Genomic DNA, 25,908 nt, shown 5'->3' on the forward strand with positions numbered 1-25,908 from the left:
TATAAAATATGATAAATGAAAAAAGAAAAAACTGGACAAAAATAGAAAAGTAAACGTGTTACCCATAGCAACAGACCACATTTCAGCTGTTGCAATTATTAGACCCAGTAGAATATAACAAAGTAACACATTTTCATTTGTAAAACACAGTTTTCCAAAATGTATTTTTATTTATAAATCAGACATTTATAAATCAGTGTTACTGGTCAGATCAACAGGTAAAACAGACAAACAAAACTGCCTAAAAAAATGCAGCCATCACTTCTAATGTGGGTAGGTAACCAATAGAAGCCTCCATATTTTTCTTATGAAAGGTTTTTCCATTTATAGACTGTATATTTTCTTACTTTTTAAATTAAAATCATGACCTAAATTATAATTTAAAGTGTTCTTTTCATTTATATAACTAAAAATATGCTTAAAATATATATTCCCTTAGCATTTTTGCTGGAAAATAAAGCTTTAGGCTCATTGTCTCGTCTTTTCAAGCCTTTTGTTTACAGAGCCCAATAGCAAATGTTAAACAAAATCAAAATGAGTCAAAGCAGTACATGATTCTCTCCTCCAAAGTTTCAATCAGACAGAGAGAGCCTGGAAGGAAACAGGTTCTGATGTATTTAATTGTTAGAAATCCAATAATACTCTGTGTCATGTGTCATCACCCTGTAGTAAATATTTATTTGTAAATTTGTAAAGATTGAATATACAGTATAAACTGATATTAAACACTAAGATGAGAGACACCAGACCCAACAATACAGATGGGCTGAAGGCTGCTATCAAAGCAACCTGGGCTTCCTTAACACCTCAGCAGTGCCACAGGCTCATTGCCACCATGCCACGCCACATTGATGCAGTAATGCATGCAAAAGGACCCCCAACCAAGTATTGGTATAGTGCATACTATACTGTACTTGGACATACTTTTCAGTAAGCCAACAATTCTGTATTAAAAAACATTTTTTTAATTGGTAATATGTAATATTCTAATTTTCCGAGATACTGAATTCGGGGTTTTCATTAGCTGTAAGCTAAAATTATTAAAATTAAAGGAAACAAATGCATGAAATATATCACTCTATGTGTAACACATCTATATAAAATATATGAATTTCACTTTTTGAATTGAATTACTGAAATAAATTAACTTTTTGATGATATTCTTATTTTATGAGATGCACCTGTGTGTGTGTGTGTATGTTCTATATATATATATATATATATATATATATATATATATATATATTAAAAATGATCATCAATTTTATAAGCAATAATAATTTAAAAAAAACCCTGATCATCCCACCAGGGTAGTACAGTGTCATTATGGTAAACATAATAACATATAATAAACAAATAGAAAAAAAAGAAAAAAGTTAAAAAAATTACATAGTATCCCTGATCACCACCACATCAGTCATTTGATGACATTGTAATGCAAAAAAAAAAAAAAAAAAAAAAACTAATTTTATTTAATTTCTTCATGTTCCAAAAAATTATGACAAAAAATTACAACTTCAAAAAACTTGCCTCTTACTTAATGCCTTAGGTAATAAAGGGTTAAACTTTATTACTTCCAAGTTCCTATGTTTAAGCTTACAGATATGGGGATGCAATGCAATAATTTCAAACTACTCAAAATTATAATAATAAAAGGAATTTAAAGATGTATTACAGATGATAAAAATAGATAAATGCAGCATGTTCAATCCAGAGGGAGTCCTTAACTTCTTAATTTGCAGTTGCTGGAGGTGATAGTCTTCTCTGTCGGTGTTTCTAGCATATTATTGCCTAATTTCCTGAAAGAACTACGATAGTCCTTTGTCTTTCAACCATATAAGTAGCAGCCCAAAAACTAGTTAAAACTGGGTTGAGCAACACCACAGAATAGAAAGGTCATATGTTCCCAACTTTCCAAAAAATACCGAGACCAGATGTCCCATCATACATTAGACATGTTGTATATAGATGGTGGTTACTTATAAACTAACATAATTGATAACATAAAACTATGGCTACGTTTCTTGTAAATCAATACCTATTAAAAAAAACCTACACTACACCTTAGTGTTGTGAATGGACAAAGCACTCAAGTGTACCATCCATTCAGAGTGTTGTGCCGCGATCATGACTCCCATGCGCATGCCCCAGGGTGGTTTCATCGTAGCCGGGCCAATCAAATGTCAGGGGCAGGTGAACCTGGAAGGAAGACTTGGTTAAGATGGAAGCCCTGTCAGCAGTGACAGCACACCACTGGAGGAATCAGCTTTACAGGTACACTTTATTGGAATGCTGTCCACAAGGTTTAGGAGTTTGTCTATGGGAATATTTGACCATTATTCAAGATCAGGCACTGATGTGGACAAATGGCCTGTCTCGCAGTCTCCGCACTAATTCAACCCAAAAGTGTTCTATTGAGTAGGGATGATCGAACGGTTCGGGTCGACCATCGGTTCGACCCGAACATTGGATGTTCGATATTCGGCCGAATACCGAACTTTTTGCGGCAAAAGTTCGGTATTCGGCCACCAGAACCGCCCAAAATGCACTGGGACAGGAACTGGGCTTTAAAAGCCCGTGATTGGCCCAGAAACGTCTGCAAAAGCCAATGAGGGGGCAGGAGTCTCCTAGGAACGTGATTGGAGTGACTACGGGGACCAGAGGCCAATCAGGAGTGAATACGCCCCACACTATATAAGATGGCCCCGCCTAACCCCTAGCACAGTTATCCAGAGCCTGTTGAAGAGAGTTGAAGCAGTTCTGTCTGACTCCTGCTTGCTACACTACATTTCCTACATATCGAGTGGTTCTAAAGCTCCATATAGCAGAATTGTATTTAGCTTACAGCCAGTGTAGTTAGATACAGCGATTGTGCTGGTTCTTAGAGTTAAAAAAAAAAAAAAAAAACTTAAGGGACAGTGTCAGTCTTCTGCTGTATGGAGCTTTCTATTTAGTGGAAAGGGATATCTAGTGTAGTTAGGGAACTTTGTACTACATTAGTTAGATTTGAAAATTTAGTTTCTGTAGGGAAAGTGTGAGGGTTCTGTTTAGTGAGCACGTGGCACAGTGCTGCTGTATCACAGCAGGTATACGTGCTTGCTAGGCAGCAAAATACAGTGACAACTTAACGCCTGTTGTTCAAAGCGTTAGGTGCACTGTACAAAAGCCTTTGCAACTGTGCGTGACACGCAACTGCTGTGCTGTATCCAGCGACAACTGTGGGTCGCATAGCAGTGTGCGTTTTTCACCGCACACAGTTGCCAACGCATCAGTGACAACCTAACGCCTGTTGTTCAAAGCGTTAGGTCCACTGTGCAAAAGGCTTTGCTACTGTGCGTGAACCGCAACTGCTGTGCTGTATCCAGCGACAACTGTGGGTCGCATAGCAGTGTGCGTTTTTCACCGCACACAGTTGCCAACGCATCAGTGACAACTTAACGCCTGTTGTTCAAAGCGTTAGGTGCACTGTACAAAAGCCTTTGCAACTGTGCGTGACACGCAACTGCTGTGCTGTATCCAGCGACAACTGTGGGTCGCATAGCAGTGTGCGTTTTTCACCGCACACAGTTGCCAACGCATCAGTGACAACCTAACGCCTGTTGTTCAAAGCGTTAGGTCCACTGTGCAAAAGGCTTTGCTACTGTGCTTGAACCGCAACTGCTGTGCTGTATCCAGCGACAACTGTGGGTCGCATAGCAGTGTGCGTTTTTCACCGCACACAGTTGCCAACGCATCAGTGACAACTTAACGCCTGTTGTTCAAAGCGTTAGGTGCACTGTACAAAAGCCTTTGCAACTGTGCGTGACACGCAACTGCTGTGCTGTATCCAGCGACAACTGTGGGTCGCATAGCAGTGTGCGTTTTTCACCGCACACAGTTGCCAACGCATCAGTGACAACCTAACGCCTGTTGTTCAAAGCGTTAGGTCCACTGTGCAAAAGGCTTTGCTACTGTGCGTGAACCGCAACTGCTGTGCTGTATCCAGCGACAACTGTGGGTCGCATAGCAGTGTGCGTTTTTCACCGCACACAGTTGCCAACGCATCATTGAGAAATATGCCTGGTAGACCAAGAAAAGGCATACGTGGCCCTGCTGCGGAAAGGGGCACAGCTTCTAGGGTGTCTAGAGGCAGGGGTGGACGTGGTGGTCAGTCCTCAGCCAGGCCACCATTTGGATTGTTCTCCGGCAGTGGCCAAGCTATACGTCCACAGTATGTACAGGAGGTGGTGGACTATATGAACAAACCCTCATCATCGGCATCATCTGCAACTACAGTGACCCAGGCAGAGAAAAGTGGTCAGTCTTCTGCAGTTGTCAGAACAAATACAGATGAGTCCATGTCCACCTCATGTCCTCCCTTAGACCCAATTTCAGACATGGCAGAGGAGTCAGCTGAGCTGTTTGACCACAGTGTCGGCCATCTACTCCAGCCTGATGCTCAGTCCTTTATGGAGTCTGATGTTGGGTCTGAGTTTGAGGAGGAGGCAGAGCAAACAAGAGGGGAGAGCAGACGGCCCGCTCCATCTAAGGCCGCACCTGTTGTCTCCCAGGCCAGGCCTGATGCTCAGTCTTTGATAGAATCAGATGTTGGGTCTGAGGTTGAGGAGGAGGCAGAGCAAACAAGAGGGGAGAGCAGACGGCCCGCTCCATCTAAGGCCGCACCTGTTGTCTCCCAGGCCAGGCCTGATGCTCAGTCTTTGATGGAGTCAGATGTTGGGTCTGAGGTTGAGGAGGAGGCAGAGCAAGCAAGAGGGGAGAGCAGACGGCCTACTCCATCTAAGGCCGCACCTGTTGTCTCCCGGGCCACTATACACACCTCATCTTGCTGGGCCTTTTTTGAGACATCCCATGCAGATAAAACAGTTGCGATCTGCAAGATTTGTAAGAAGGGTATAAAACGTGGCAAAAATGTCAACCACCTGGGTACAAGCTGCCTAAACAGGCATTTGACAACCCACCACTCGGCCCGTTGGCAGGAGCATTTAAAGAACCCACAAAAGGGCCAAAGATTGGTCAGTCGGCCTCCTAGTTCTCCTCGCGCTCCTCCTCATGCTCCATCTGCTCCACCTGCTCCACCTGCACATCAGTCTGTTCCTGGCCCTGCTATAGTCACTCGTCACCTGTTGGCAGCCTCCACTGGCAGGGATGATGATATAGCAGGCAGTGTCGCATCTACCTCCAGCACACCACCAGCTGTATCATCTAGACGCCAAATTTCGATTCCACACATGCTGGAACGAAAAAAAATGTATACTCCCCGCCACCCACATGCCCAGCGTCTAAACAGTAGTTTGGCTAAACTACTGGCTCTGCAACTATTACCATTTAACCTGGTAGAGTCTGCTCCCTTCCGTGACTTCGCAAAATGTGCAGTTCCACAGTGGCAGGTGCCAAGTCGGCATTACTTTTCCCGTAAGGCCCTGCCATCCCTATACCAACATGTGGAAGGCAATGTAGTGTCATCCCTGGCCAAGTCAGTCAGCCGTAAGATACACTTGACGGCTGACACTTGGTCAAGCAAACATGGGCAGGGACGGTACATTTCTGTCACTGCTCACTGGGTGACACTGCTTGCCAGTGGAAGGGATTGTAGCCAGGGCTCGGTGCTGCAGCCAGTGTTGCCCCCACGTCTGCAAACAGCTGGTGGTGTCGCTGATCCGGGTAGATCGATCACTTCTACCCCCTCCTGCTCCTCCTCCTCTACCTCCTCCATGCCCTCCTCTGCAGAATGGTCCTTTGAATATGATGAGATACCACGTAAACGTTCAAAGGGCTATTCTATGTCTCAGGCCAAAAGGTGTCACGCAGTGCTGCAGCTTGTGTGTCTAGGGGACAGGCAGCACACTGCCCCTCAGATTCTTGGGGCTCTGCAGGCACAGGCCCAGAGGTGGTTGACACCACGCCAGCTGCAGCCAGGGATGGTGGTTACTGATAATGGGTCAAACCTCCTGGCCGCCCTTCGTCAGGGAAAGTTAACCCATGTGCCATGCCTGGCGCATGTCCTGAATCTCGTGGTACAGCGGTTTTTGAACTCGTACCCGGGAATGCAGGATGTGCTAAGGATGGCAAGAAGGGTGTGCAGTCACTTCAGGCGGTCGTACAGTGCCACTGCACGTTTGGCCGAAGTGCAGCGCGAGTTTCACCTGCCGGTACACCGCCTCATCTGTGACATGCCCACCCGCTGGAACTCCACCTTGGCTATGCTGCAGCGCCTGTACACGCAGCAGAGGGCCCTCAATGAATACCTATGCGAGTACGGCACCAGCACTGGCTCTGCGCGCCTGGGCTTCTTTTCACCACGGCAGTGGCTTTTGATTAAGGATGCATGCGCTGTCCTCTCGCCATTTGAGGAGGCCACAAGGATGGTCAGCCGGGACAGCGCATGCATCAGTGACACCCTACCGGTACTGTTTTTGTTGGAGCACACTCTGCGTGGCATTATGGACAGGGCACTGGAGGCAGAGCAGCAGGAGGAAGAGGAGGACTTCCTTGCCTCTCAAGGCCCCCTTTATCCTGAGAATCCTGACCCCATTATGCCTAGCTCCCAGAGGCCCGAGCAGGATCCAGGGGTGGAAGAGGAGGAGGAGGACGATTCTGCGGGAACTTTTGCAGGGTTTGAGGAGGAGGAGGAGGAAGACATGCGGCAATCTGCAAGGCCTAGTTTGACTCCCTCGGGACACTTTGGAGTAGTACGTGGCTGGGAGGAGGAGGAGCCCGTTGAAGATAATGTCGTTATGAGTGACCCCGAGGAGTCAGCTTCTCAGGCCTTCGCTAATTTGCGACGCATGGGAAACATCATGCTCCAGAGCCTGCGAAAGGACCCCAGAATCAAGGCCATTAAAGAGACTAACCACTATTGGTTGGCCACCCTACTTGACCCCCGGTACAAGTGTAAAGTCTCGGAGCTTTTCCCATCCACCCATAGAGTCCACAGGATCAAATCCCTTGAGGACAGTCTCAAGAGGAATCTGGTGAACATGTTCCCCGACTCCCGTAGGGTGCAGGGGCGGGGACAACCTACCATGGATTCTACTGGTGGTCACGAGAGGAGCGTTGGAGAAGGCGTGCGGTTGACGGATGCCTTTCGGTCTTTTTTTAGTCCTCACCGCCCAGGCCTCTCAGCTGCCACATCGCATCGACACCGTCTGCATCACATGGTGGACGATTACGTGAGGGCACAAAGTGACACAGAGGGCTTTTCATGTGACGAATCCGATCCACTGGCATACTGGGTCTTAAGATTAGACCACTGGCCAGAACTGGCCCAGTATGCCATGGAGTTGTTGGCCTGCCCTGCTTCCAGTGTCCTATCGGAACGGGCATTCAGCGCAGCAGGAGGATTCGTCACAGACCATCGAACTAGACTCTCCACCGACTCAGTCGACCGTTTGACATTCATTAAGATGAATCAGTCGTGGATATCAAGCTTTGATGCACCTGATGCAGACCTTGTAGACTAGGCTATCGTTGTGATGTGGCAGTTGAGCCTCAGTTTAAGCCTGGACCATGGTGCCACCCTCAAACCCTCCTCTCATTCTCTTTACGTTCACAGAACCTCATTTTGGTTATGACAAAAACGACAATGTTTGCGCACCTGTTCCACAGGTGCACACCTTTACAATTTTTGGGCCTCCTTCAACACCAGCTCTTTGGGGTTAAGGTGGGGAGGCTATGCTAAAACAAAAACGACAATGTTTGCGCACCTGTTCCACAGGTGCACACCTTTACAATTTTTGGGCCTCCTTCAACACCAGCTCTTTGGGGTTAAGGTGGGGAGGCTATGCTAAAACAAAAACGACAATGTTTGCGCACCTGTTCCACAGGTGCACACCTTTACAATTTTTGGGCCTCCTTCAACACCAGCTCTTTGGGGTTAAGGTGGGGAGGCTATGCTAAAACAAAAACTACAATGTTTGCGCACCTGTTCCACAGGTGCACACCTTTACAATTTTTGGGCCTCCTTCAACGCCAGCTCTTTGGGGTTAAGGTGGGGAGGCTATGCTAAAACAAAAACGACAATGTTTGCGCACCTGTTCCACAGGTGCACACCTTTACAATTTTTGGGCCTCCTTCAACACCAGCTCTTTGGGGTTAAGGTGGGGAGGCTATGCTAAACAAAAACTACCATGTTTGCGAACCTGTTCCACAGGTGCACACCTTTACAATTTTTGGGCCTCCTTCAACACCAGCTCTTTGGGGTTAAGGTGGGGAGGCTATGCTAAAACAAAAACGACAATGTTTGCGCACCTGTTCCACAGGTGCACACCTTTACAATTTTTGGGCCTCCTTCAACACCAGCTCTTTGGGGTTAAGGTGGGGAGGCTATGCTAAAACAAAAACTACAATGTTTGCGCACCTGTTCCACAGGTGCACACCTTTACAATTTTTGGGCCTCCTTCAACGCCAGCTCTTTGGGGTTAAGGTGGGGAGGCTATGCTAAAACAAAAACTACAATGTTTGCGCACCTGTTCCACAGGTGCACACCTTTACAATTTTTGGGCCTCCTTCAACACCAGCTCTTTGGGGTTAAGGTGGGGAGGCTATGCTAAACAAAAACTACCATGTTTGCGAACCTGTTCCACAGGTGCACACCTTTACAATTTTTGGGCCTCCTTCAAAGCCAGCTCTTTGGGGTTATGGTGGGGAGGCTCCGCCAACACCAAAACTACCATGTTTGCGCACCTGTTCCACAGGTGCACACCTTCATAATTTTTACGCCTTCTTCAACACCAGCTCTTTGGGCTTACAGTGGTATGGCTCCGCCAACACCCAAACAACAATTTTTGCGCACCTGTCACACAGATGCATATCATTGTAATTTTTTTCCTTACAAAGGCAATTATTGCTTTCATTACCAGCACTTTCATAGGGATATGGTGTCAAGGCATCGTCCGCACCACCAAATGCCCAATTTTTAAGCATCCTTTACTTCTATTCAAAGTCAAGAGACAACAGTATTCATCCAAAACATCTCTAATCTTGTTCACTCTGCACTACATTGTGGCCCCTACCCCTAACCCTCAATGTATCCGTGCATATATGTCTGTTTCTTGTGAGATTTCAAGTTAAAGTGCACCAAACACCATTTTACATGAAATAAAGTGCAATTACATACATCTTTGGACTTCTTGAAACATTTGGTAATAAAAGCCCCATTGTGGAAATACACCCGTTAATTATATGCACATTTAAAGAGACAGCACCTTTTTCCAAAAAAACCTCTAATCTTGTTCCCAGTGCACTGCATTATGTCCCCATCATACACATTGGCTGAGCCGTTGATTAGGAGCAAAAGAAAGGTGCGGTTAAGCAAAAAAGTCATTTTTGAAGGTTTGGTATGCTGTAATTCTGGTTCTGGACATGCTACAGAGCTGAAACTTCACAGGTACAACTTTTAGACCCCCCAGACACTAAATCCAAAGAAATCTCTTTTTTTTTTTTTTTTTAATTTTTTCAATAATTGGCTATCTATCAAAAACGACAATTTTTAAGAACTTTTTTTTGTGTGATTAATAGTCCCTGGGGCATGACCCAGAACCCTAGGCACTTTTTAGGGGCATTTATTGGGTTTTAGGGCTTAAAAATGGTGTTTTTTGATTACAGAAGTTCGGGTCCCATTGATTTCAATGGGGTTCTGAAATCCGAACCGAACTTTCGTGAAGTTCGGGTGTTCTGGTCGAACCGAACTTTTCAAAAGTTCGATCATCCCTACTATTGAGTTGAGGTCAAGACTCTGTACAGGCCAGTCATTTTCCTCCAACCCAAAACCCGCTCATCCAAGTCTTTATGGACCTTACTTTGTGCACTGGTCCAAATCATTTGACAATATAGTGTAAGTCTGTCACAATGTGTTAAGGCTAGTACACACTATAAGAAAATCGTGCGAACATTTTCATCCAAAGAATTTTCGTATGATTTTCGTATAGTGTCTACACAACTTTTGACAGACAATACTGAATTTTCGTACGAAAATTCTCGAAGGGACAATTGCCCAAATTTTTCTCGTATGGAAAAAAACTCGAACGATTTTCGTTTAATGTGTACCATTTTTGTACGATTTTTGTACAAGAAAAATCAGAGGGAAAAAGACTGCGCATGATAAGAAACAATAAAAAAAAAAAAAAAAAAAGCCTTTGTCGTACAATAATTTGCGTATGAATTTTTGGTCATCGTTTCCGATTTGCTGTGGAACAACGATAAAAATCGGCGATCATTCGCCCGATTTTCTCATAGTGTGTACCCCACTTTAGTATGTGGTGTGTTTAGCACACTATGACATTAACCTGCAGGGGGGGCTTTTTTTTTTTTTTTTAAAGAATGTTTACTACAGCTTTAAATTTCTAAATGGATTTAAATAAAGTTCAGTCCTTCTTATATTCACCATGTAGCACAGTCGATAGTTTTAGGTAAAAATCTATTAAGAAAATTATGCAGCACAAATCCTTACCAGGGGAAATGACCATATGCAACGTTGCTTTGATAAAAAAAAAAAAAAAACAAAAAAAACTGTTAATTGCAATTACTTTTCGCCTATGATTTATATGCTCAACATTGACACATTTCTACATCAGGAAAGCGACAACAAAAAAGTAGAAAGCATGCAACTTTTTGCCTCCAGCCAGCCCAACTTTGTTATTAACATATTCATGTTAAACATTAAGCATTATGTGGGAACATTAATAAAAGTTTTAAAATTCAATCATTGCTTTAAGTTTTTTTTTTTTTTTTCTTGCAGGAAATTGATAAATGTTTCTATTAACTAATAACCCGAGAATCAACAGCCTTATAATGCTGGTTTATTCTGCCTGGAAAATTAGGCAATCCATCATGACTGATTTGTTCTCATTTCCTCCTGCAAATAAGTGAGATGAAAACTTTTAAACCAATAAGATAATGTACTTAAGAAATTCTGCTGAGAGATAAATGTACTAGGTTGCCAATAGCATCAGCTACAAAAATAAAATACAAATGCAATCACTGTGAATCTACATAGTTTGTGCACTGCAGAAACAGAAAAAAAAATATGTTATCTAGTATAGGAGCTTGCTGTCAAGCCCAACTCACACAAACAGCTAGATATACTGTATTGTTTGAATTAATTTATAGAAGATGTTTTATCTGCCAAAGGATTTTTAATTACGACCACCCTACTCTGACATTTTCACAGCCTAACCGGACAGAAAGTTGGTGACCTTGCTTTTTTTTTTGCTGTGGTTAAACTATCTAATTTGGTCATACCTTAGTCCTTGGCCTGTGCTTGGACAGTGAAAGGGCAGCAGCAGACTGGGGAGGTTATCAGTTTTTTCTCACCTCATCTCAACATGGGCCAGGACAAGAGGTGGGCAGGAGGGGCGGATTCCCTGGGCAGGAGGGATATCGTGAGGTGGGTATGGCCATGAGGAGATTGAGGGGAGAGGATTTGTGTTGGGAGGGCGAATTTGAAGGGCTGTAGGGGGTAAGAATTGTTCTAGGAGGGGAAATTGGCGGGGGGGGGGGGGTCAGGAGGGTAGGATAGGGGGAAGAGTATTTGTTTTGGGAGGAAGAATTTGAAGGGCTGTAGGGGGGTAAGAATTGTTCTAGGAGGGGAAATTGGCGGGGGGGTCAGGAGGGTGGGATAGGGGGAAGAGTATTTGTTTTGGGAGGAAGAATTTGAAGGGCTGTAGGGGGTAAGAATTGTTCTAGGAGGGGAAATTGGGGGGGGGGGGGGGTCAGGAGAGTGGGGATGGGGAAGAGGATTTGTGCTAGGAGGGGAGATTTGGGGGTTTAAAGAAGTGATATGGTAGAGGTGATTTGTTCTGGTAGGGATAATTTGGAGGTATTTGTGCTAGGAGGGGAAGTTTTTTTTTTGGGGGGGGGGGGGTTGTGCTAGGAGGGGGGATTGAGGCAGGGAACTTGTGCTCGGAGGGGGTATGTGGAGTGGGGGGGGGGGAGGATGTGTGCTAGGATGATTCAGTGATTTTGTTTTTGTTTTTTGTCAAGTGGATTGTGCTGAAGGGGTTTGGGTAGAGAGAGAGACTTTAAACTGGGAGGGGGGATGGGGGACAAAGATTTGTGCTGGGAGGGGGGATTTCAGCAGGGGTGTGAATTTGTCCTGGTTGGGGGGAATTTATGCTTAGGGGATAAGCATGCAAATTAGTGCTCAATTTTTTTGGAAGGGGAATTTTTGCTGACACATCCTGGGGAAGGGGTGCACAGTTTAGCATGTTTGCCCTGGGCTCTAGATCAGTGGTCCTCAACCCTAGCCTACAGGGCCCACTAACAGGCCAGATTTGCAAGATAACTGAAATACATCCCAGGTGATATCATTTGCTGCTCAGTGATTGCAGTACTCTAGTTTGCATCTCCCCAAGGTAATACTTAAAATCTGGCCTGTTAGTGGGCCCTGAGGACCGGAGTTGAGGACCACTGCTCTAGATGACCTTGTCCTGTCACTGATCTCAGCATGTTCTTAGTCAGCACATCTGCCTACACAAAAGGCTGATTTGCCCTTAGGCCCAATTCACACTTTGTGTAGTGGGGACGCACATCCCTAATCATGATTTTTTTTGGGGGTGATTTACACGTTTCTAAATATTCAATATAATTAAATTACTATTATTAAATTTTGTTATAATTAAATTAAATATTCAAGCACATTTGAATGGGCTGCCCTATGCTTGCTTTCGTGATGATCTTCGCCCACGTTTTTGGGCAATGAGCATTGCGCAATTATATTCACATGCGGTTTGACACAGTTTTCATGCGTTTTTGTTGCACGACAATTGCTGCAAATTGTACTGTGTTTTGGGTGCCATTAGGACTGAATGACGCCCAAATGCCTGTCTCACTTTTTGTTGCGTTATTTTAGTGTGATTTGGAATCGCAGGCAGAATCTTCTGATTTTGTCTATGATTCCAAATCACTAGGTGTGGATAGGGCCCTATTGTTGACCCTTCCTCACTACATCTGAAGTATACTGTGCAGGAGTTTGAAGAGAATGGTAAAAAGGGATTTGGACTTTATATTAGTTGGATTTTAAAATAGAATGAAGGGTAATAGTTGTGTTGATAAATAAAATTTAAAGCGGAGTTCCACTCATTTTTGTGTTTATTAAAAGTCAGCAGCTACAAAAAGTGTAGCTGCTGACTTTTAATAAACCAAACAAACAAATGGTCCAGGCGCTAATCCTTTAGAAAGGTTCCAGAAGGGCCATAAAGCCAAATGGCTGTGGTGATACTGGTAAAGATAATAGCTGTTACACCCAGGCTGCCAAATCCCTAACACGGGATGATGTGTAAACTGTCAAGACTGTGAAAAAGAGGGATGGCGCGCTGCGGTGTACATTATGGTAAATCTGCATAAATAAAAGTTACTGGCAAGAGAGTATTAAAATATCTCATGAAAGTTTTAATGGATGCAAAAGTAAGATAAAATAAGGTCAAAGCAAAGTTAAAATAACAGCCAAACCAATCCTGTGGTCTCGGGTATCACCCTGGGGTGTTGTGGGAATCCCATGTTGTGGATGGCAGGACGATCCAGACCCAAAAGATGGTGACAGGAGGGGAGAGATGGTGTGCAACTCCCGAAGTGCAGAAGGATGACACTGCGGCTGGAGAGGACCTGATAGGTACTGTGTGCGGCCGCTACACAGACCTAGAGCCGTATCCCTCGTGGTTGCCGGAATTGTTGCACGGATGACGTCCCCGGAAGTGACGACCAGACCTCCAGTGGAATGCTTGACTGGATAAGGAAGGTGACATGCACACTTCTGGTTGCCGCAACTACATGTTTCACGTGCATGCGCTTTGTCAAGTTGCGGCAACTGGCAACCAGAAGCTATTTAAAGCCTTAATTAGGGGCGGAATAAAGGCAATCGGCCAATAACAAAAAAGAAAAGAAAAATAAAGGAGGAAAAAAGGAAAAGGGAATCCCAAAGCAGCCCTGGGGATATGGAGACATTGGTAAATTCCATTACATGATCAATTATAATGCCAAGAGTAAAGCATAATACATAAATTGCAGTAATGTATTTTTCCCTACAGATTTTCTTATCGTGTGTACGGGCCTTTAGACAGGACAATTCGGTTGGTAGCAGGATAGCTTTGGAGTTGAGCTGGGAATATTCTTTGGTTTTGTTTGACATGCATTTTCCTTCCATGTGCCCCTTGCTGCGAAAGCCAGTTCTAACTGTGTACAGGGGCCATTTGTTTGCACTGTTTGAATACTGGGGAGGGGATGCACTGAACTCCTTTGCTGCCATTGTGCTATGTGCTGGGTGTCCAGTGTGTCCCTGTACCTTTAGGGAGGGGTGGGCTCCTTCCAGGCTCACCTTCCCTCTGCCTATCTATTATAATGCATGTGCTTCTACCAGGGCTGCTGTTAAAAACCGCGGGGCCCCGTACAGACTACCTGGCAGGGCCCCCCCAAGAAAATATGAAAGATATATTTAGCTAAAATTACAAAAAAATCACTATTAGCAGACACAAATATAACATAACTCACATAATTCCTGCTAAATCTAAAAAAAAAAACTATGTTAATAAATAAAAATGAAGAGGAGATTAAAAAAATATACAGGCTGGGCAGTTGGAGCTCCTGGATCAGAGAGACAGGGAGAGAAACCAAGTTACAAATAAACTCCTGAGCAGAGATAACATTATAGCCAGTGCTGGGAGGGGGGGGGCACACAGGAAGGGGGATTAGTGAGGGACAACTGTCTTTCTCAGCAGATGAAAGCTGATAGCAGGGAGAGGGACAGATCAGATTCAGGTGCTGGAGGAAGATTTCTGTATTTGTTGTCCATCACTAATCCCCCTCCCTGTGTGGGCCCCCCTGTGTGCTCGGGCCCCCTACAAGAGGGCTGGTGGTCCCCCCCTATCAGCGGCCCTGGCTTCTACTATGGAGGCTCTCAAAAATGTATAGAATTAAAACTGTGGATAATAAAGTACTGGGGTGCCTTGTTGTGGTCTCTGCAGCTAACGCATGCCCTGTATTTGCAAATGTGTGCTAACTAAACCCCTGTTTTTAACACAAACTGTTAGACAGAAAATTTTGGTTGGTAGCAGACTGGTTGGCAAGTTGAGCTGAGAATTTTATTTTTTCTGGCTTTGTTTAACTGTCAAGCCAAGTACTTTTAAGGATACTTTTTGGCTATGAAAAAAGTGACATTTTTACAAGGAGGAATTTCTGTTTCTCAGGATAAAAAGCTATTGTGTCTTTGTCTAAGCAAAATTTCCAATGAACTGCAAGCAAAAAAAAAAAAAACAATGAAAAAACAGAACTAGAAGTGTTTTTTTGCTCAAGAAAGATACAGTGTATTCTTAAGTAATACAATTATTCTTTTACATTTTTTCAACTGTTTTCACAGTCTGCAAAGTATTAACGATTTCCGATTTTTCTTCCATGGAAGGCATTAGGTTTTGTGAATATGTAACACCATGACAGCCCGGAAATTAGCATTTTCAGCAAATGATTTCTGTAATGACATACATGCTTTCAGGCCTACAGTAAAACTTAATAGGAATATTACATCCTGAAGAGTAAATAATGTAAAAAAGCATGCAAAGTGCTGTGGAATATATTGCTGCTACAAAAAATAGTGTAACGAATGAACAGAAAATATAAAATATGAGCAGAAATAGCAAATCCAGATACGCAAGGGAGAAGAGGGGAAGGGGAGTTGGACATATGGGGGATGAAACCAAGTGTATCTGGATACATAGGGATTTAATTGTGCCTTCAAAAATCCTGTATACACACTAATGCAAGATAAGTGAGGAAAAAAAGAGGAATTTTTTGTATTTATATAAAAAAGTATCAAAATGTATTTATATATCAACAAAATAGCACATGAGTAAAAATAGATATAGATATTCATAGTGCATAATACAATACAGTGCTCCACAAGTTGGAGATGTATATACAAGTTCAGTGCTGGATCAGTGCTTGGATCCAGCACTGAACTTGTATTTACATCTCCAACCTGTGGAGCACTGTATTGTATTATGTACTATGAATATCTATATCTATTTTTACTCATGTGCTATTTTGTTGATATATAAATACATTTTGATACTTTTTTATATAAATACAAAAAATTCCTCTTCCCCCTCTTCTCCCTTGCGTATCTGGATTTGCTATTACTGCCAATTTTTGTTAGGGGACGGTGCCACGATATCTGATTAGCCACACTCCTTTTCACACAATCTCCACAATATAAAATATGACTTCATAATAATTTACAGTTTATTATACGCTATCTTCACAAATTGCTATAATAGGTTAATTACTGGTATATTGCATAACACAAAAGCAATACACATCTTTAACAGCTGTGCAAAATAACATGGTAAGCACCTTAATATCAAACTATAAATAATGTATTAATTAGTTTAGTTCCATTTATTGTTTTCACAATAAGGGAGATCTTCAGTCCTGAAATTTGTAAGAATTCTAGTGCTTCTTGCTAAAGGTAAAGCCTTAAAGATTTGGGGCAAATGTGGTTTAAAAGGAATATGTGGTGTTTTTTTTTTTTTTTACAGGTGTCCTTTATCTATTATGATCAAGATTAAGAAAATAAAATGTTAAACTTCATCATCATTTGTATCTCTATATAGGCAATAAAAAGAAAAGTCTTTGGTTTACAGACTCCATAACTCAAGCTGCAGTTTACACCAAGAAGTGGATAATTTTCAGTGACTTGTCCTTTAGTTCTCCGTCTGAAGTTTCAGACTATGAAGTCACAAGGAATCCAGCAACTTCTATGATGTCTCTTTACTTAACCCATGGTGTGTAAGGAGTTTTTTTTTGTTATCACATATTATTAAATGCATAATTTTTTGATGTAACAACTAGATTGAGAGACTGAGAAACTGAAAGGAAATTCTCTCTGAAAAGAAAACCACTGCACTGTGGTAATACATTTTTTTGTGAATGCCACCCTATTGGCTGTTTCTTGCAGCAGATAAGACCACAGAGCACAGTGGAAGACACAGATCAGGTAATATATCAAAAAGCTTTTTTCCTCAATGCCGCGAAACCCAACAGTGTAGGCAGCAATACAATTTTTATAATTAATTAATTAATAATTTTTTTTGCAAATATGGACTGTTAATTTTTCAAATTAACAGGGTCACTTGCAAAGTCTTAAAAAAATTGACCAAAAACCATCATTCCCTAAGATCTTAGCACCCTTCAATTGACATAGAAATTAGGGTTGCACTGATACCATTTTTACACAAGTATTCATCGATACGGAGTACCAATACCTTTGCGGTGTGATTTTGAGCCCATACAAAATGAACGGGCTCAAATCATACTGCAAAGACTCGCATGGGATTTGAACAGGAATGCGGTGCAATTCCTGTCTGAATCGCATACGATTCTGTGGGAACCCAGGCTGAAGTCACTATGACAAGCCTGGGTTCCCACAGGAGTGATGCCGGAAACCACATACAACTGGGACAGGAATCACACTGCATTCCTATTCAAATTGCATGCAATTCTTTGCCGTTTGATTTGAGCCCATTCATTTTGTATTGGCTCAAATCCCACCACAAAGGTATCGGTTTTAGGTAGCGGAGCATTTATCAGCCAGCCAGTAAAGAAAAAAAAACTTTTACTGCCTAACAACTGTAGGCAGGCATTGGGTTTTAGGCGGGTATTGTCTAATATAATTCTCATGTGGATGATTTATTTGACAGTGGTACACATCATGGACTTTTAAAAAAAAAAATTAAATATTGTGTTTATTATTTTTTTTTTGTGTACAATTTTTCAGAATAATTAGTACCCCTTATGCATTCACATAGAAGCTGTATCTGGCAGGATCTTGTTGTTAAAGGGGGTTTCCAGATTCTGATAAGCCCCCCTCTCGCAGACCTTCTGTAATCACTGTAGGCAGGAATGAGTCACTGGTTATTAGGTTTAGGATGACGGCAGTTGCTGGTTCCCTGACAAACCGTATGTAATGTATGTGATGTAATGTATGTGATGTAATGTATGTGTGACCCCTCTTCTAAATGACAAGATAAATAAATACTGTATTATTTACAAGATAACAAAAATTCACATTTTTCGTATTTAAGAACGTTTTTTGTTGCAGACAAGAATTGTTTTCGTTGCCCTTTTCTTATTTAGGGTCTTTCTTTTGTTTCTGATCATGGGGTTTCTTGGTCACTTTATTTTATTGATTGGTATAGGAATACCATGCTAATTACACGAAAAGCATTCTTTCTGTTATCAAATGAGAAAAAATCTCACTCAATTTTCTTCTGAAACTTCTGTCTGAACTGACATGATTGGATGTTAGAAGCTGTGTACTAACGATTAGATTATTGAATGATCTTTCTGATTGCGGTTATTTATTTATTTTTTTGTCAGATTTTCTCTTTGTGTGTACTGGGCATAAGACTTCCTTCTCGCCTTAGGGGGTTTCTCCAGAGTCCTGTTGATTGGCCCTGGGGATTGCAGTGGGCAGTAATACTGCTGACTCCTCCTAGCCAGTTTGCAGGACTATGGCAGGATGAGAAGAGGAGGAGGAGGAGCAGGAAAAGAGTGCATTATCAGAACTTGCAGAAACTGGTTGGTTTGTGCTTGGAAAGTAGAAGAAGAAAAATTCAGTAATCAGATTTAATGATCCTGAGAAGGGTAGGAAGAGAAAGGCTTTGCCAGGCACTTCACCACCTCCTAGAAAGAGGGTAAGGTAACATTAGCAAGGCTTTCCAACTTCTAATACCTCACCTTACAGAACTCCTACCTGTCTTTTTAGGCTTGCCTGTAATTTTTTTTGGAAGTCATTATTTTGGGAAGGATGGGCAGCATTATTCTGCTGACTCCCCTCCCCCTGGCCAAAGAATATCACCCCTCTATTTGCTTCTGCCTCCTCTTCTTCCTGCATTATATAAAGCCAGGAAATATATAGTCAAATAATTTCTCCTTGTAGCTATGTATGAAAAGTGAAATATTATACGGGGGAAGCAAAGGAGTTCTAGATGGGCTTGGCCTCTGCGTTTACAGCCTGACCACCAAAAATACTGAAAAAAATATATAATCACAAAAAAAAAAGAAAACTAAATTGTGGAAAATGGCCAGAATTTAGTATCAAGATTCACCTCATATAGACTTCAATAGGGTTCACTGGTAAGTTTGGATTTCACAGTTTATCCAAACCACTTCTTCAGTTCTAATGAGCTACCTATGTAAATATGAATGCTGCTCATTAGAGCTGAAGAAGTGGTTAAAACACCCATGAAACTTTTTTAGCATTACAGAACAAGTCCAGTTGAACGTGACTAACTACTACGAGCTATGTAAAGTACAGCAAATCATGCGGGTTAATTTAGTAGAGGCAAATAGGGTATTCAATTTGCAAGAGAAGTTGGACTTTGCAATAGAATTTTCCCCAGAGCATTGTAATGCTCTATTGACTTCCATGATTCGGAAGTAAAAATACTGTTTTTTGTAATTTTTCTAGCACTAAGCTCTGGGGCAAAATTCCTTGCAACGTGCATTTTCCCTGCAAAGTAAGCAGCTTATTTGCCCCATCAACACCATTGTCACCTAAACCAACTAGCTACTCTGGGTTGTCTTGTCTTACTTCTTTTAGGTCAGGCACACACAGGCCGAATGCCAGGGGACATTTGTCAGTTCAAAAAACCTTGGCCGACAATTGACCTGTGTGTATATCGGTCTGTCCGACAGAAGCCGGCTGTTTGGCTGGCTTCTGTCGGATGAGCATGCTGGAAAACCAGCAGCCGACTGAATCCCAATCAGCGCTCTCCGCCAATGGCAGAGAATGCTGATTAGAGTTCCCCTGTCAGAACACAACAGCTCAGCAGGGGAGATCACTGTACCTACTTTGCATAGTGTGTACCCAGCTTTACACATCTTTGTCATTTTATGCAGTACCTTATTATAAAAGCCAACTGGACTGGGTGATAAGGGCAGACTTTAGTGCAGTCAGGACAAGAAAAGATGAAAAAGAAAATTTGTTTTGTCTGTATCCTTTTCAGTGCTTGCATATTACCGTGCGCTTTGTTAAATATGGCATATTTTTTTATACTAACAATGAAAAGTTATTTGTTTTTAAATATTGAATGCTGAAACATTTTTACATGGTTTCAGCTATGTTCGAATCATTCATAGATGGTTTATTCTTATCCGCCTGTTTTTGATTACATTACCTTTGTAATTTAACTAGTACAACAATTATTCTAACAAATTTAACATTTCAGGCAAAGATTAGGAATTTCCTATAAAAGAAGTAAGGTTCTTTGTATTTAATTTTTATTATAAGAATTCATTTGTCAAGCAACTATGCTAAAATCAACTTTGTAGCCTATACCTGCTTGTTATTTTTTAATAGTGGCTATAAAAATGTGAGCTATATCAATATATGGCTCACACGCTTATCAAAAATATGTAAACAAAGTTAAGGAATAATTCAGGAGAAGATAAAGAAAATAGTCCAACACATGTCTTTCATCGTTTTATGATTAAACAATTTCTGTCCAGATACAGATTTATTTAACATTAACAATGTTAGAAAAATGGACACACATTTCTATAGCAAATAGAATTCACAGCCAAAGTTCTAACACAGTTTAAGAGGTGAATACAAATGGCTGAATGACTAACTCAAATCTGAGGCAATTACTAGGCCATTATCCGTTTTGACTATATAGAAACAACAGGGTTTTTTTTTTTTTTCGGGTCGGACTATACAGGCCAGGAGGAGTACTCGCAAACCATATCAATAAAAATGAATTCACATTTTATTACACATATAGTAGATGCCAACATGCCTCTTCTCATTTATTGCACATTATCCCAAATACAAACAAAAACATGGATATATATATATGTCATGGCTATGAGATAGGCACCATACATATAAGTTCCTCAAAGGAAAAAAAAGCAAAATGCATTGGCCTTTGAGGAACTTATATGTATGGTGCTTATCTCATAGACATGATGTATATCCATGTCGTTGTTTGTATTTGGGATTATGTGCAATAAATGAGAAGATGTATGTTGGCATCTACCGTATGTTTTTTAACTATACTGTATGTGTAATAAAATGTGAATTAATTTTTGATTTATATGGTTTGTGAGTACTCATTGTGGCCTGTATAGTCCGACCCCAAAAAAAAAAAAAAAATGGCTGAATGACTGTTATGTATTTTAGGCCATTTATCTATCAAAATTCAAATGTTTAAGTGTTTTTAAGCACTAAAATCTAAAAAGAAAAAGAAAATAAGATAAAACAATTGTAGTGGAGTTCTTGTGAGCTTTGCTCATTTTGAAAATTAAGGTGATTTCTATGTTCCATCTCAGTTTATTGAAAACATTTTTCCCTACAAAATTGTTACACAAAAGTGATATACGCATACCAGAAAAAACGACAAAAACAAACAAAAAATAGGAATATTCGCAAAACAGTAAAATGTACTGCAGTAGTAAACTTTACATGATATATGACATATAAACACCCCCTGGGAACCAATACACATGTATAATATGAATTAATGTTAATACTAGTAATGAGGATTGACCAGTACAAGAACATATCTTTAAAAAAAATAAAATAAGATAGTGTACTGAGCACTTAGGGTTCATTCACACTAGCACGACTTGTCAGGCGACTTGTGCGCCTAACAAGTCGCGGTCGCTCGCTCGCCATTGAATAGTACAGGACCCGTTCTAACAGGAGCGATACAAGTCGCTCCGACTTAGAAAAAGGGTCCTGTACTACTTTGGAGCGACCTGGAGGCGACTTGCATTGACTTCAATTATGCAGCGTGCACCGCGACTTCACAGGTCGCCCCAGCAAGTCGTGTCGCGCCAGTCTGAATGGGCGCTTATTGTTAAACTTGAGAGGGAAATGGACACAGCCTCATAATACAGGCAAAATGTATAGTCCATGGCACAGTAGACTTTAGCATTAATCATCAACTCCAAAAAGGGTGTAGGTAACAGGACAGAAAGAAAGGAAAAGGAGAAGAAAAAGAGGTGATGTCTAGAATACAGTGTAACAGAAACCCCAAATACTGTATATGGCCATATACTATACTACTTATCGTTACAGAACACCTACAGTGACAAAACCAGTCCTAACTTGTGCCAAGTTGGCAGCATGCAATCCTAAGGACTGACGTATAGGACACAACATTATTGATATCCCTACTTTCCTCTGGTGCATCTACTGATTCCCCATCTTTTTCATGAGAGGGAGAGCCTACCCTATATATTGAAACTTTCACCAGAACTATAAAGGGATTTTAAGTAAGAGAGATACTTATCACAACATCTAGATATTTACATCAACTTTTAATGTCCCACTAAGACAGCATAATGTCAGCAAATCATAGATCCATCCCCGTATAAGCCAGCCTATATTTCTAATAAAGGATCATTGGTACAGATATCAACAATATGTACTAGAAATTGGTTCTGATTGCTCCCCTGTGCCCACCCCAAGCAAGGTTATTTTGGGGATTGGGGGAAGGCCGCCGCCAAGAAAACTGTTTGTATATCTTCATGGTCCTGAGGAAGCTTTATGTGAAACGGTTTGACCGGTGAACAGACAAGAACCGTATATCTGCACTATTTTGTGATATGTACCAATTTATTCTTTTTATATGTATGATATACATGACAGTGATTGTGTGGAGACATTGATCTCCTATATATGAGCTGAGCTTGAATCGGGGTCAGGCTCTATGTTTTACTGAGGTGTTTTTAAGGAATATTCAATAAATTGATTTTATGTAACAATATGTAGTTAATATATGTCTCATGTCTCATGATGTGTCCATAAAGTCCACATAAATAACAGGAGTTCCATGTGAATACCTGTTCTCTTCTAGTTTTTTATATATACAGTATATATATATGTTATTTTTATGATGTATTTGTAAATATAATCCAATAGGGAGACATTTATTTAGCATATTTAGCATAAAGATACCATTATCAATGTAAAGAAAACTACATCATAAATGTAAACATTGTAGATATCGAAGCTATATGATTTTTCCTATCTTTTTACTATATCTGGGAAGATACATATATACATTTTAAGATATCTTAATAAATGTCAAGTAAGACTTTTCTTTGCCAACATATTCCTTTTTGCTATTTATTTTCTTTATGTGTGTGTTAGCTGTGCTCATACTTGTAGGAGATGAAAAAAAAAAGAACAAATATTTCTGTGTAATTGAAACACTAACTTCAAGCCCAGATGCCCTATTAAGGTTAAAATACTGGGTCCCTGTGCTGTCCACATTTACAAATGGCACTGTAAAATAGTAACATTTAATACTCAAACAAACAATCACGCTAACCTTACAAAAATGCTCTGTTTGGCCAGTTTTGACTGTAGCTCCAGTATATATACAGTATCTCACAAAAGTGATTACACCCTTCACAGTTTTGTAAATATTTTATTATATCTTTTCATGTGACAACCCTGAAGAAATGACACTTTGCTACCATGTAAAGTAGTGAGTGTACACCTTGTATAACAGTGTAAATTTGCTGTCCCCTCAAAATAACTCAACACACAACAATTAATGTCTAAACTGCTGGCAACAAAAATGAATACACCCCTAAGTGGAAATGCCCAAATTGGGTCCAAAGTGTCAATATTTTGTGTGGCCAACATTAGTTTCCAGCACTGCCTTAATCCTCTTGGGCATGGAGTTCACCAGAGATTCACAGGTGCCACTGGAGTCCGCTTCCACTCCTCCATGATGACAGCACAGAGCTGGTGAATGTTAGAGACCTTGCCCTCCTCCACCTTTTGTTTGAGGATGCCGCACAGATGCTCAATAGGGTTTAGATCTGGAGACATGCTTGACCAGTCCATGACCTTTACCCTCAGCTCCTTTAGCAAGGCAGTGGTCATCTTGGAGGTGTGCTTAGGGTCGTTTTCATGTTGGAATACTGCCCTGCGGCCCAGTCTCCGAAGTGAGGGGATCAGCTTCAGTATGTCACAGTACATGTTGGCATTCATGGTTCCCTCAATGAACTGTAGCTCCCCAGTGCCGGCAGCACTCATGCAACCCCACACCAGGAAACTCCCACCACCATGCTTGACTGTAGGCAAGACACACTTGTCTTTGTACTCCTTACTTGGTTGCCGCCACACATGCTTGACATCCTCAGACCACAGGACATGGTTCCAGTAATCCATGTAGATGTTGAAGACAAGCAATCCATCTGCTTGTCATCAGCAAAATGTTTGCAGACTTTCTTGTGCATCATCTTTAGAAGAGGCTTCCTTCTGGGATGACAGCCATGCAGAACCATTTGATGCAGTGTGCGGTGTATGGTCTAAGCCCTGACAGGCATACCCCCCCACCCCTTCAACCTCTGCAGCAATGCTGGCAGCACTCATACATCTATTTCCCAAAGGCAACCTCTGGATATGACGCTGAGCACGTGCACTCAGCTGCTTTGGTCAACCATGGCGACTGGCGAGGCCTGTTCTGAGTTGAACCTGGCCTGTTACACTGCTGTATGGTCCAGCTACAGAAGACCCAGTGCAGACACCAGGAACCCCCTAAAAATATTAGCATAATTCAAAACGCAGCTAGCTAAATCTTATTCTAATACATCTCACTGCGATCAAACTCTAACATAAAAATTCTTTACACAAAGTCAACTTCCCCAAATACCTGACACTTTACTTGTACATTAGGATTGGATATTGCTTCTGAAGAAGTGAGGGCCACCATCAAATCTTTAAAAGCTGGGAAATGACAAGGTCCTAGTGAGTTTTCCACGTCATTCTATTCAGAAATTACTGAAATGTTAAAAGTGCACATGGTGATGATTCCCAAACCAAAAAATGATCCACACACACAACCTAATTTCAGACCGTTTTCTAAATATAGATTTAAAGATACTCACCAAGATTCTAGCTCAATGACCGAACGCCTACTTAGGCAAATATATCCATTGGGATCAAACAGGATTTATTCCAATGAGGCAAGTCAGTGATAATATTGGAAAAATACTTAATCTTATCCATATTGCTAGTACTTGAAAACAAGAGATGCTATTTTTTCAGTAGACATAGAAAAAGCATTTGATCTTGGCAATATATGCAATTCACTCTGCACAAATGGGGATTTAGGAGAAAAACTGGGTCCGACCGTGCAGGCATTATATTCAGTTCCTTCTACTTTTTCCTGGACTTCTCAATTTCCTCACTTGGGAATACATCTGACATCAAATTATACCCCTTTTATTAGGCAAATTACCCCTCACTTATCTGTAACCTTGCTACTCTGCTACTCACTTGGAACTTATTTAAAATTTGCTGGTTGGGTAGATTAACCCCCCCCCCCCCTAAAGTGGTGTTTCTTCCAAATCTACTTTTTAGTACTTCCCATTCCTGTCTCACCTGTAGTCTTATGAGCACTCCAAAACAAAATGTCGCAATCTATATGAAATACAACCCACCACAGGGTTCATAGAACTACCCTATACTGGCATAAAACCAGGGGTGGCCTGAGAGTATCACTCCTGACAACTTACTTTATGGCAGCCCAAATAGCATCTTTAACCCTTTTGCATGCACAGTCTGAGATCCCAATATGGGTTCTCTTTGATAAAGTTGATTGTAAAGAAACTGCCATTTCATTGCAAATTTAAAACCTCTACCACTAAGCCCCTCTTTAGAACAATCACTCAAAATCTGGGACTTAAATATTCTAGAAGCCTCATATCACCTCATTTACTGTTATTTGTCCTAGTGAGATGCCCAATGTTTCCACCAAGGTTGGAGACTTCGACTAGAAATACTGTACCTGGTGGCTTAGCAAGGGTTTCACAGACATCTTTTATTTGCTTATGGGAAATGGCATTAAATCATTTGATGACTTCAGAGAAAAGTTTGAGGCACTCTCGCAGAAGCTCTTC

Source organism: Pelophylax lessonae (genome assembly GCF_965119305.1).
Source record: "Pelophylax lessonae genome assembly, chromosome: 5".
NCBI classification, from domain to species: Eukaryota; Metazoa; Chordata; class Amphibia; order Anura; family Ranidae; genus Pelophylax; species Pelophylax lessonae.